At 48.1% G+C, this 12,436-nt stretch overlaps 1 protein-coding gene across 4 annotated transcripts in view; it reads left to right on the top strand.

The window, feature by feature from the left end:
• The first annotated feature begins 1,181 nt into the window (after nucleotides 1–1,181).
• The window catches only part of TP63 (tumor protein p63), a 98,570-nt gene continuing 87,315 nt past the window's right edge, over nucleotides 1,182–12,436 (top strand). For 3 of the 4 annotated variants that reach the window (XM_072344208.1, XM_072344203.1, XM_072344210.1), the window contains exon 1: nucleotides 1,182–1,231. The gene's annotated coding sequence lies outside the window, so the exon portion shown is untranslated. Of the gene's footprint in view, nucleotides 1,232–12,283; nucleotides 12,306–12,436 lie in introns of those variants that run through there. The other variant, XM_072344206.1, reaches the window with a different exon arrangement.

Genomic DNA, 12,436 nt, shown 5'->3' with positions numbered 1-12,436 from the left:
GCTTTCTCCTCCTGGCCAGACCACCATGCTGCTCAGTTTGCTGCTCAAGGATGAGGGTGGCCAGCTGGTTCTAAGCAAGCGGTGCTGCACAGGGTATCTGGTTGGTGAAAGTGTTCTCTGTGACTAAGCAGGTTCCAGGGCATAAGCCTTCAGCAGGTGACCTGAATTGTTCTTGCTCATCTAGAGCTCCCACAGTCCCAACGACACCTGGGCTGGCGGCCACCAGCAGGTAGCACTGACGGGGCTCTCTGTGCCCTGGTGAGTGAAGTCTGCAGTCCTTCTGCGAAAGCTGACCTAGCAAAGGCCCTCTGGGCTTAATAACAACAGCAGGCCACATGTGCAGAGCATGCTTTCCTCTTCCTGAGCACTTTACACAAGGATCCTATTGAAGCCAACTTTACGCACCGTAGGCTGAGCTCTCTTAGCGCTCTTTAACGGTAGGAGTTGTGAAATATTGGCTGCATCTATAATTAGGGAGTAGAACAGATGGCAAGAGCTTAGTTATAATTAAAGCATAATGCGCAGTGAAATAGCCCAATGCAGCCAGTGATTCAGCGGCAACCAAAGAATTTTAATTCTTTCTTTGCTGGGCTTAAGCTTCAATTGCAGGAATTGGGACTTCGGGGAAAGTTTGTTGCATCACTTCTTACATAGGGACGTGGCTCTGTATTAAAGGACTGTGTGGAAACTTTTGATTGCTACGTATTAAGTTATATTGTGTGGTCTTATTTACCTTAGTAACTTGAAATTGTATGTGAAAAAGGCATGTGAATTGTTTAAACAGCACAGAACCTGCATTTTGCAATCTATAATAGCAGAGACTTCTAGAGCCTGTCTCCCTAATAATTGATTGTTAATGCTTTAGGATAAGTTATTTGGCAAGGCGTTAATTAAACGTTCTTAAGAATGCATTTTATTTATGAAGCCGCTTTAAGAGGTATTATCAGCAATAATAATAACTTAATGCATATTTAACACCACTTTTCAAGCCCGGTTCATTAGACGTTAGAAGTGGAAGCAAGTGGCTCCGCATAGAAGCCACCGCGTAGCACGGGCCGGGATGGGTGACACCGGCAGGTGGCGCTATAACGCACCGCCGCCGGCTCGGCCCCCGGGGCGACGCGCGCTCTGTCCCGAGCGCGTGGCACCATCGGAAAGGTCAAGAGGTCAGGGGTTAGAGGTCGTGTGAGGAGCCCTCCGAGGCACTGCGGGACTCTGAGCACTTCAGTAGGTAGGTGGGTGCTTGGGGAGGAGGGACTGGGTTTCTAAAAGGGCAGATTGCCTCTATATGGCATATAGGGAGATTGCTGCTGTGTGAAAGCACTCAATGGCCGTGTTGATCCACGTGAGCTGGGCCCTGCTGGCTGCTGCACAGAGGATGTGCAGGTCTGTGAGCTTCCATTGCTGCTGGTTAATGCTTTGGGGGTTTTTGCTTTAATTGCTGCTTGGTTCTCAGACTGGGCTCTAATCCCATCCGTTTGGGTATGCCTGCAGGAGCTGTGCTCACACCTCGGAATGCAATAGAGGCACATTGCCTTCCCAGTGCTGGGAAGTGGAGTTCTGCCAGGCAAGCAGTGAGTTTATGTTGTATCCTGTTTGGAACCGAGAAAATTCTATCGATTGAGGCTCTGTGCTTTTGCATGGAGGATTTGGCAAAAGGACAGAGAGGTTTCTGCTTGCGTGCAGATTATGCGGAGATGGGGAAACACCGGGGGACAATAGCAGCAATAATGAGACATTGCTGAGATTTAGCTCAGCTCTGACTCACAAGGAAAAGTTGGAGGGAGTGAACGAGGAGTGATGCAGCAGTCTTCAGTCTGCAGCGTTCCTCTTTGCCTCCGTTGAGGCAAATGTCAGCCTTGTGAGTGGCTTTTGCTCAGGGGGAGTCTCTCCATGCCAGCAACTTGCTGGGAGCTTGTTTTCATTGCATGAAACAAACTTCTCCCTTGTCTCTCTTAGAGCGCGGTGCTGCTATCTGCCACTGACCTTCAGAAGCAGATAGGAACTGGCCTAAAACCTGTGCACTTATCTCTGTGGCATGTGATATGAAAGCTTGCAGGAGGGAGCAAAGCTGGAGAAAACTCTGGGATGGACCTTGGGGTGAGAGGCTGAGGGTAAGCCGGTGCTAGGGGAGTGAAGAGAAGCAGCAGGGAGCTGCTGGCCCGACCAAACACCCTGCAGGATGCAGCTCCCAGGGTTGTTGGTCCCAACCTGGGCTTGACCCCACAGGGCTTGCCGCCGCCGTGTGTATTTGCAGCACGGTTCTGGCCAGAATGCCTGACATGTCATGTGGCAGCTGTACAGGGAGGCCAAGCCTTCCACCTACACAGCTCCTGCCTCTGCTTTGATATGCAACCCAGACCAGACCCCATGGCGGGGTGTTGCCACCTGTCCCAGCCCCGCTCAGCCTCCAGCCCAGCTTTAGCCGAGCCTGGGGCCCCGCTGTGTCTCAGGAACACCCTGAGATGGTGGCACAGCTGCAGGGACCTCCGGGAGGGAAATTCCCTCTGCCCAGCAGGTCTGTCACTCCCTCTTCGCCTTTAGAGCAATGGGAGATTCCCATTGGAGTCTCGCAGTGTCCTGCCAGCTCTTGAGGACAGGTCAGGGACTGGAGTATTGTTGGGGAGCTGACTGCAGTGGGGAAGCCTGCTTTTTGTCCATGTTTCTGGTTTGTCTCAGTCTCACATACTTCCCCACACCTTAAGGTCTGGGTTTGACTGTCCTTTGGCAGGCGAGGGAACAGCAATTGCAGTTTGGTGGCGTCCTGGTACAGCTCTCTTTGGGCTGCTTCTGCTCTCTCTGAATAGACAGAAGGGCCCTGGTGTTTAGGAAAAGCCAAGAGAATCTCCTGCAGTATTCATTTCCCTTCCAGCTAAAGGCATTAATCCAAAATCCATGGTCAGCTTCAAGCCTGCCTTCTTGTCATCTCCTGCGATACAGTCCTGGGGACAAACAGTCAAAAAGCAGTTTGTGCTTCCTTACACTGTTTGTTATTCCTTCTGAGAGCAACACCAGCCTATACTGCTTCCTGCAAGTGGATGGTGCTCTGACCATGCAGATGCGACAGACATGTCAACAAAGGCAAAAAGTCAGCTCTGAAAGTGGTTTTTGTTGCTTTCAGGAGGCTTTGAAGGGTGCCCTCCTTCATTTCTTCCTAGCTCTAGCTAACAGCAGTCAACACGAGCATATTGCAGAACACCAGTGTTTGCTTGCACTGCAGACAGAAGGTGCTAGGGGAAAGTATGAAGTAAAATGGCTTTTTATTTTTCCCCCTTCAGTTTGCTGCTCTATTAAGTCTCCTTCTCTCAGTGCAAGCAGAGCAGGGGCAAAGCTTTGCATGAGCCTGAAGCCAGAAGTCTGACAGTTGTGGAGCAATTGGACCAGAGATTGCTGTTAGCTGGAGGTTTCTCCCATCACCGTGGTGTTTGGGTAGGTCCTCTGAAGCCTGTAAGGTCACACACCCACAACCCTTCCCCTTTCAGTGGAGTTGTTGGTAAGGTGTCTTTCCTCTGAGCTTAGTTCTGTTGCTGGACTTCCTAAAGCCTCATCATCTTCGAAACCTTGAAATATTAGTAAAAATTCAGTTGCAATTGGAAAATGCTTTTAGAAAGGATGCTGACGTGGTGCGATCTTTTTCCCTCAGATAGCTTAAAGAAAGATTTCTTACCGCCTGGGGGGAAATTATTTCCCCCTCCCAAGTATCTTGAACTAAAAGAATCCCCAAATATCCCGCGGAGTTCTCACTTTGGAAAGAAATTCATTGAAAAAGAACAAAAATACAACCCACAACCGCTCCCCTGGAAATCCCAAACTATGAAGGAAATGTTTCAGCCCCGTAGTCTAGAGGGTGGGGCTGATTCCAGGCAAGTCCTGCAGCCAGTAGCTGGGAAGGTGGCTGAGAGCAAAGCTGGAACCAGCCTTTCTCCATCTTCCTAAGCTCCGAGCTGCTCAGATGGCCCCAGACTCACAGCTCTGGAGCCGTAGGGGTGACAGGGAACTGCTGCTGTCTTTTTCACCCTTGCTCAGGACAAAGGTTGGCATGCATCTTGGCACTGAGTTTGGGTGGTGGTGGCAAGTAAATCTGTAGCAGTCCCCTCTGCTAAAACATATACAACATGAGAACCATGCGGAGAGGGTGCACGGAGGGGGTAATGAGAAAATAGAAAAACAGGCAGGAAACAGCTGTGGGCTTTCCCAGACGTGGAAGCAGCAGCGACAGAGCGATGTCCCGCATTCTTGCCCACCTACACACATGCTTCATCCACATATCCCCATACCGCCAGCTCACCGCAAGCACTGTGGGCTGGGCTGGAAATCCACTGGCCAGACAGATCCCCGACAGCCTGGCTTCCATAATTCTCTTGCAGGGCATGCGCCTGCTGCTGCTGGGTTAGCATTGCTCTCAGAGCAGCCTGCAGGCATCCCAGAGTGGGTAAGGAATGCTGGGGATGTCATAAGTCTGTTTTCCTCTTGAGTTGCCCACCTTTGAGGGCTGCTACCACAGGAACTCCATTTCACAGCAGGTTTTCTTCAAGGCAGTGTGGATGGGGTTGGTCAAATAATGGGAGAGCCTCTCAGCTATGCACAGAGCACTGGCAATAAGCACACACCTGCCGTCGGGCTTGTGTTTCCACTGCAGGCTGTGCTATGCAAGGAGCGCCCTGTAGCTGAAGGGAGGTTAACAGTCTAGCTGCTAATGCAGATATCAACCCAAATTCATACTGAATTTCATCATTGGGAACCCTTGGCTCAGCAATGGCTGCAAGCAAGGGGCAGGAAGGAAGATGGGGTTGGGCTGTTGCAGGTAGTTGTTGCCCGGCTGTCACCCATGGCTTCCCATGGCTCCACTTTTTGATGAGAAAAGCAAGCAGTAACCTTTTCAACCATTTCAAAGAATATCTAGATCTCTGAGGGAAGCTGAAAATGTCCAGCTCTCTGGGAAAAGGCAGCCAGGTTCTGCATGTGCTGCCAGTGTGAGCCAAACTGTGAACCATTTGCATTTGCCCAACCCCAGGCATGAGGACTGGTAAGGACTTGGGGCAGTTGGTGGCCCTTTTTGAAGTTTTTATGGAAATATCCTTGCTAGACATCCCCTCCCATTGTGCGAGTGAGAAGACAGCCCTTCTCTGAGCTCATTACAATTATGTGGTACTGCTTTTTAAAATTAATTAGTTTTTTTTGTCAGGAGCAGATATTCTTTTGGTGTGAATTACAAGCTGGAGACTGGCTGCCTCATCTTGACTGGGGTGCTGCTAGACACGTTTGGCTCTCAAAGCAGGAATCACAGGCTCGGTGGTTTGGGCTTTAACAAACTTGTATTTAATGTGACTGAGGAACCGAGGAGCACATGGAAGGGCACATGGACGTTGAATGATCCTGGCTGAATTTCTTTAGGTGTTGCAAAGTGGGTCTTTTTGCACCATTGCTTCTGTGTTGTGTTAACGAGGTGTAAGAGCAGAGCTGGAGTTCATCTTTGGCAGCGGAGGCAGCCCAGCATCTCCAAGCCCAAGAGCAGCTCTTGGGACATCTTGGCTAACCTCATGGCAGTGCCAGGTGAGGAGAAGGGCTGAGGGCAGTGGGGCAGGTCTGGATCATGGTGTGGGAGTTGTCCAGTCTTCCCCTGCTTCCAACTTTCTGGTCCTGGCAGCTTGCTTTGGCAGTTCCTACATGGTGCAGGTTTGATGTTTTACCCCAGGCAGAAGCGGTGTCTATCAGCAAGGAAAGCCTTAGCTTCAGTTAATGAACAGATTGTTTGTGTCCAGCCTCTCTTCCCTGGCCAACACCACTTATTGTAGCGAAAGTTGCTTGGGCTTGGGCAGGGATCAGCCCTACGAGTTTACAGGACTCACAATTCACAGATGTTAGGAACTATCAGGCTGAGTGTGGGTGGAGAATGTCAAGTCTGAAATAGCTCCCCTGGCACAGGCAGCAAAGAAAATGTTTCCACATGACATTCTTTGAACCAAAATTTCCTACAAGGGAAGAGCAGAGGGAAAAATAAGAGTCAGTCGCTGCCTTCTCAGAGGGCTTCAGCTTTTTGCTCAGAACTTTGGCATCCGTGCTGACATCAGCACGAGAGATGCTCAGTAGGTGAGCAATGGAGCAGTACCCTCTGTGTACACAAACATACATGTCTGCTGGAAGATGCAATCCCATTGGGTCATAGATACATGGATGCTATTTTTTCCTGCTGGAATCCATTTTAATTTAGCTCCTGATTCATATTTCATTCATTCTCCAAAACCACAAAACCAGGATAGGTTTACAGCCTGTACTATTTGGATGAGTTATGGAGGGGGAAAAACAGGGGAATAAAGCAGGTTGCCTCCTGAAATGATGGCCTGAAAGGAAGGAAAAAAAGTAAGAAAAGGCAAGGGGAAGGGATTCAAGGTGCCCTTCTTGGTTTTCAGTTTACTTCAGGAAAAACTGATCTTCCTCTCACCTTAGGTAATGGTGGACTTAATTTTGCTGTTATTTCTTCAGGCTTTAGTGGTTTGAAAAACACATCATCCCTATTTTCTTTCTTCTTACTTCTCAGGATATTTGAAATTACTGTAGTTTTTCACATGGAAAACATATAAAATATTTTCAAAACGCTAACACAAATATTTCAAAACAAGAAAAGATATGGAGTGAAACATTAAAAATTACCTCTGATGCTTTTTTTTGGGGGTGGGGGGGGGATGAAGCAAAGGGGGGACAGAGGCACAGAAGTTCCGAGCTAATTTTAAATGAGGAATTTCCCCATATTTTGTCATTCTACTTTTGAAACTACAACCACAACAGACAGTTTGAACTGTGTCAAGAGAGAGGCTGAAAAAGAAAATTTCCCCAGGCTTGTGTCATGCAGGTATTGGCCCCAGGGAAGCTTTTTAGAGTGCGGCGAAATGAAGTGCGGGCAGGGGAAGCTCCGGCCAGCTGGAGCTGAGGATGACCGGCGGCTGTGCCGCAAAATCACAAGAGCTGCCAAAATTAAACTGTGAAGTCAGGCGGGAAGGCAACCAATGGCCGACGAGATCAGAAGTTCAGAGATGCCCCACATGAGCTCCCGACAACAAGTGTGGCCGACGTACACCGGAGTTTATTAAGGATGTTGAGAGGAGGGGAAATACTGGCGCAGAAGATGCCCAGCTGGTGAGGGGGGACGGGTGGTGATACTCAGGTCACTTGATGAATCCCATTGGCCAAGCCCCTGGGAGATCCCACCCATCTGCAAGTGTAAAATAAATCTCTAAAGTTGTATCTCACGTACCACTTGACCTTATTGCTTTTGGCCGGCTGGCTTTGTATCTATTTATTTATTTTTTTGCCCTTACCCTGAGAGGGGCTGGAAGGAAATGAATTTTGAAGCAGCGCCGTTCAGCACCTTGCAGTACTACCCCGAGCCCTGCATCCCGCGGTGAGTCCCGGGCGTGACGTAGCCCTCTCCTATCGCGGCTCTGATCTCGGTGACTCGTGTAATTGTTAACTTGCTGCTATCGGCCGGGGGCAGCTGGGCTGCACGCGGAAAAAATGTGCCGCTCTCTTCATGCTCAGTGGAGCTTACTATTATTTTTGGCTTTCTAACAGGTTACTGTTTAATTATAGGCATCCGCTTAAGATATCGGCCTCTTCCTCTTTGGCGTTAGAGGAAAAATATAAGATAAATAACGTGAAAGCCGATAGTGTTTTGGAGGTGAAGGTTATGCAGTGCTTTGGGAAGTGCACGGGTTGCTGTTACCTTCTATAGCTGCGTATGTTTATTTGTGTCTTGAAGTGAAAAAAAAACTCCTGGGAAGAATAGAAGCTTAATTATTAAGCTCTGAGATTTGGGAATTTAAAAGATAAATAAATCATTTAAAAGATTCAGAGAGGATCTCCTTCGAAAGGAAAGCACGTCTCAAAGAATATGTTTTCATTCTGTTTAACAGCCAACACAGAGCCTGACAGCCTCTCTTATTTTAGCTTTGTCGTTAAGCTGAGTTTTAGAACTTTCCAGCAGATAAAAGAGTGTGTCCGCACGAGGTATCACGGTGTCACATTGTCGGTCTGTTTGTTTCTCCCAATAGCAGATACTATATTTAAGCATGTAAATGACATGTAGATGGTATTTTTCCAGTCGTAAAGTTCGGAGAGGTGAAATCCTCAGAGCGCGGTCTCTTGCTGAGCTGCTTTAAGGCTTCTTTCTGGCCGTGCTTGGAAAAAGCCCTGGCTGCTGTCTCACCGTGGCATTCCGTCTGCAGAAGGGTTAACTCTTAACTCATCCTCTTCACGGTGCATGTGTTGCATAGCTGAAGGCTTGGCCACTGCAATCTGTTTTTCTTTCCCCTCTACTGCCAGGATTTGTTGCAGCATTACTGTTTTCCCCCTTAATGTGCTCAGTGCCACTGTGCTTGTGGTGATTCCTGTGCTAGGAAAGGCGAGGAGGGGAGCTGGGAAATAGCGAGCGGTACTTGGCCATGCTGCCGCAGTGCAGGAATGTGGAATGAAGCGGGGGGGGGGGGGAAGTTGATTTCTCTTCCAAAGCACCAGCACGAGGCTGTCGGCTACATGCGGTCATGCTCTGCTGTCCCAAAAACCCACCGGTCCCCAATGGGGAGCTTTGTAGGATTAAGAGAAGCAATACAGGAGCAGCACCCACCTGGGAAGGTGCGCTGGACGTTGGAGCAGTGGGGTCTTAGCATGTTGAAGGATCGTAGAATCACAGACTGTCTCAAGTTGGAAAGGACCTTTGAGGATCACCAAATTCTGTTCCTTTCAAGTCCAACTTTCAGTGTTTGGAAGCTACAGCTAAGCAAATTCCCTAATAGAAAATTGAAAAAAAATATTTTTTAATATATTGGAAAATCCAGAGATGCACTAGCAATGGTACCTGAGCTGTGGAGCTACCTCCCAGAGCCTGTGAACTCTGCCAGTTTGTCCCATCCCGTGTCAGAGAACAGAGCTGCAGAATTGGCACTGTGACTCAGGCAAAAAACCCAGCTGGAGTAGGAATCAAGGGAGAAAACTCCCTTAGCTGTACTTTGTAGACCCATTGGCGTGGGTCTTCCTCACCATTAGGTCTGTGTCCTCCAACAGATCACTGCGCCCAGCCGCGTGCCTTAGCAGCACAATGAAGCTCTGGCCACTGTGCTGTGGGAAGCCTCAGGACAGCTTGGGACAGATAAAGTTTGTGACACCCCTCGGTTGTAAAACCTGATCGAGATGTAGCTTAGTGTAACAACACGTCTCAGCTGTTCCACATGTCTGTTTATACGAGCAGAGAGTGGCATTTGTCCAGTTATTAGTGGCTGTCCTCTGCGTGGTCGAAATCAGCTGGGAGCTAGTCCCCGAAATACTTCTCTCAGTGGGAAGGCATTATGGTGCTCAGCTTGAGGCTCTGCCCATGGGATGCCTTTCAGGATGTGCCGGGTGACATTCTTCTGACTGATTTAACAAAACTGAGCAGTTTCATAATTGCATGTATTTTACACACTTTGAAACATTTTTGCTTTGATGTGGTCAAAGCGCGTTTATTTAGCCAACACCATTGTGCTTCTCTGCAACTTGGGCTGCATTAATATCTTTCCTTAAAATTATATGTAAATAATAATCTAAAGAGCAGACTGATAACGTTGAGCTCATTGAGCTGAAGCATGCTGGCAGAACAGTTGTGCAAAGTGTTAGAAATGCTGTTAAAATAGGAGGCGGGGGGGGGGGGGGTTCATGCTGACAGCCAGATCAGCTGGGACACAGGTCAGGACCCTCCTCCTCTGTCATGGGGCAGGATCTCCACCTTCCCTAAATGCCCACCTAGCTGCAGCTGGAAGCTGCTAATGCAGAAGGAGGACGACACTGTAATTATGATCAAAGTCCAGCTGTTCAGAGCTATGTAATTAGCTTCACTCTCCAAAGCTGCCTTCATTTTTTTTTCAGCTAACGCCTGGTTGGGGGAGTGCTGCTTACAGATAAGTTACTTGTATCCTTAGAAATAATGGTCAGTAGGCTGTGCTTCACCCAGGAGCTGCCTGTTGTTTGGGCTGCACCTGCCTGTGCTCTGTGCTGGCTCCTGCCCTGCTCACCCTTGTGCCCTGCTAATTGGTGCCCCAGCATTTTGTGTCACTGAGGTTTTCATAGAATTGCTAAGGTTTTGGAAGAGACCTCTAAGATCATCGAGCCCATCTGTTGACTCATCATCTCTGTGCCCACTGACCACGTCCCTCAGTGCCACATCTCCACAGTTTTTGAACACCTCCAGGGACAGTGACTTCGCCACCTCCCTGGGCAGCCTGTGCCAGTGCATCACCACTCTTTCTCTCTTTGAAGGCATTCTGCATCCCGCTCTTCCTCTTTCATTTATGTCTTTGTGTTCTCAGCACAAGGGTAGACATGGCCTTGAGAAATCTATGAGAACTATGAGAAATGAGTTGGAGCCTAGAAGAAGGAAAGGGCACAGGGCATGACAGCATCTTCTGCTGGGTTCTGTAGCCATAGGGATTTTGATGAGCAAGGATCTTCCATCAGGAGCACTGCAAGTGTGGCTTCACCTCTCTCTTTCAGTTCCCACACCTACCAAATGGGGCTAGCAACCAGATGTCAATTATCAGTTAGAAGCCTCACCAATGCTAATGCTTGCATTGCATTAAAGGCAAAAAACTCTGTACCTCTCATTGTTGCTAATAGGTAGTGTTCTCTCTCATTAATTATCAGTAATTAAGCAGCTTTCCTCCTTTTGGATTGGAAGGGAGCACATTCAGGCAAACCATGCAAGCTACTCTGGTTTGGTTTAGCTGGGGATGTTGAAGCAGAGCAGTGCCTAAGCTGCTACAAGGCAGAACCCTGCAGGAGGGTGTCATCTCATGTGCAGAACTCTGTATAATACTTGCATTTGAGTAACTGCATGGAGCCAGAAGCAGTCCTGAGCAGCAGGTGGTGCAGGAAGGGTCAGCATGCAGTGTGGCCCTATGAGTGGCAGGACTGCATAGCACAATTCTACAGGAGATACACTGCCAGCACTGGGCATCTCAGCTGCCACCTTGGATTAATGGACGTGGAGGTGGGAGGGAAGGTGTTCCTTTTATCTTTGAGGTGTGTTCTTTGCTTGTTCTCCTGCCTTTATAGCACTGTCCCATCAGAAGATGGGATTAGAATATCTTTACAAAACATTACCCAAGAGCAGCGTTTGGTTCTTTTTCCTTTCCCATAAGCTCTGCTCTTCCCTCACCTCCCTCCTCTGTTTGCTCCCCACCAGACCTCCTCTCTATGACAGAGACCTCGTAGTTCTGAGGATGCTGGGACCCATCCCAGTCACTGCCAAACACATCACTTTTTTCTCTCCCTCTTCAAAGCACTATATTGGCTCTTCAGTGTCAAAAAAAGATTCCTAACTGCTTGGAGGCCCTTTTAGTGCTGCTTAAAGGATTAAGGTGGAACTGAATCGACCGTTTTCTGTTGTTTTTTCTTTCCAAGTCCCAAAGGACTGGAAGGAGAATATGCAGAGTCTTTCATGTGGTCCTTTTTCCTCTGAAGAGAGAATACCTAATTCATAGGATCTTGCTTAACTTCCAAAAAAGCCCTGAAAAGATGAAAGAATTGAGTTCTCAAAGGCTCATCCATTTAGATATGTTTGGGGTATTTGTGGTACACGTTATAAACATAATCCCCTGCTGATTTGTGTGGTACCACCCTGCTACAAGCTGATTTGCCTTGGCTCCTATCAACAAACAGGGATTTCTGGCCTGAGATAGAGCAAAAGTCCAACTGACCAACTGGTACTGAGCCCCTTTGGGAAAACATTAATAGGTTCTGTAAGGCAAGGGTGAGGAAGGAAGATCCTGGTTAAGGAAGAAATTAGGGAAACCTGGCTATCTATTTGGTACCTTTCCAAGGAACTGAGCTTGAAGTTAGTTTTGTGTTTCTCTGCAGACCTTCCTAGGAGCTCAGGTGTAGTGGTGGGAGCCAACAGTTAATTCTGTCATAGAAATTTTGACTTCTGTTTAAATTAATTTTTGAGAAGCTGTAGCCTATGGTTAAAATGAACATAATTAGAAGAAAAATGCTTAGTACTAATAGATTTCTGAGACTTGTTGGATCGGATCTGCTGATATTGCCTTGTCTGCTTACATAGCTTTGGGAAAACATTTGTACCTGTTCTTAGTACTTACCTATATGATTTTAGTGTCTTACAGTGGTATAACAGACCATCTCCTGGTGGGATTTTGCTGCTGAGTCATCTCCTATCAGGTGTTTGAATGCCACAGGTGGCCTGATGTGATAAATACTGACTCAGGGAGGGGAATTCACTTAGCACATGGAGCTATAAAGAGTGAGCAGGGGGAAACCCTGAGGTAAGCTATTGGGGGGGGGGGTTCAGGCTCTTAGCAACAACAAAAGAAGTCTGTTTACAGAACCTTTCCATAGGGAGATTCGGTGCCTACTGGGCAATGTTGGTCTGCTTCTGAGTTGGTGTATGCTGAAA

This window comes from Excalfactoria chinensis, chromosome 9 (genome assembly GCF_039878825.1).
Source record: "Excalfactoria chinensis isolate bCotChi1 chromosome 9, bCotChi1.hap2, whole genome shotgun sequence".
In the NCBI taxonomy this organism is placed as follows: Eukaryota; Metazoa; Chordata; class Aves; order Galliformes; family Phasianidae; genus Excalfactoria; species Excalfactoria chinensis.
This window is presented reverse-complemented; position numbering and strand designations above follow the sequence as displayed.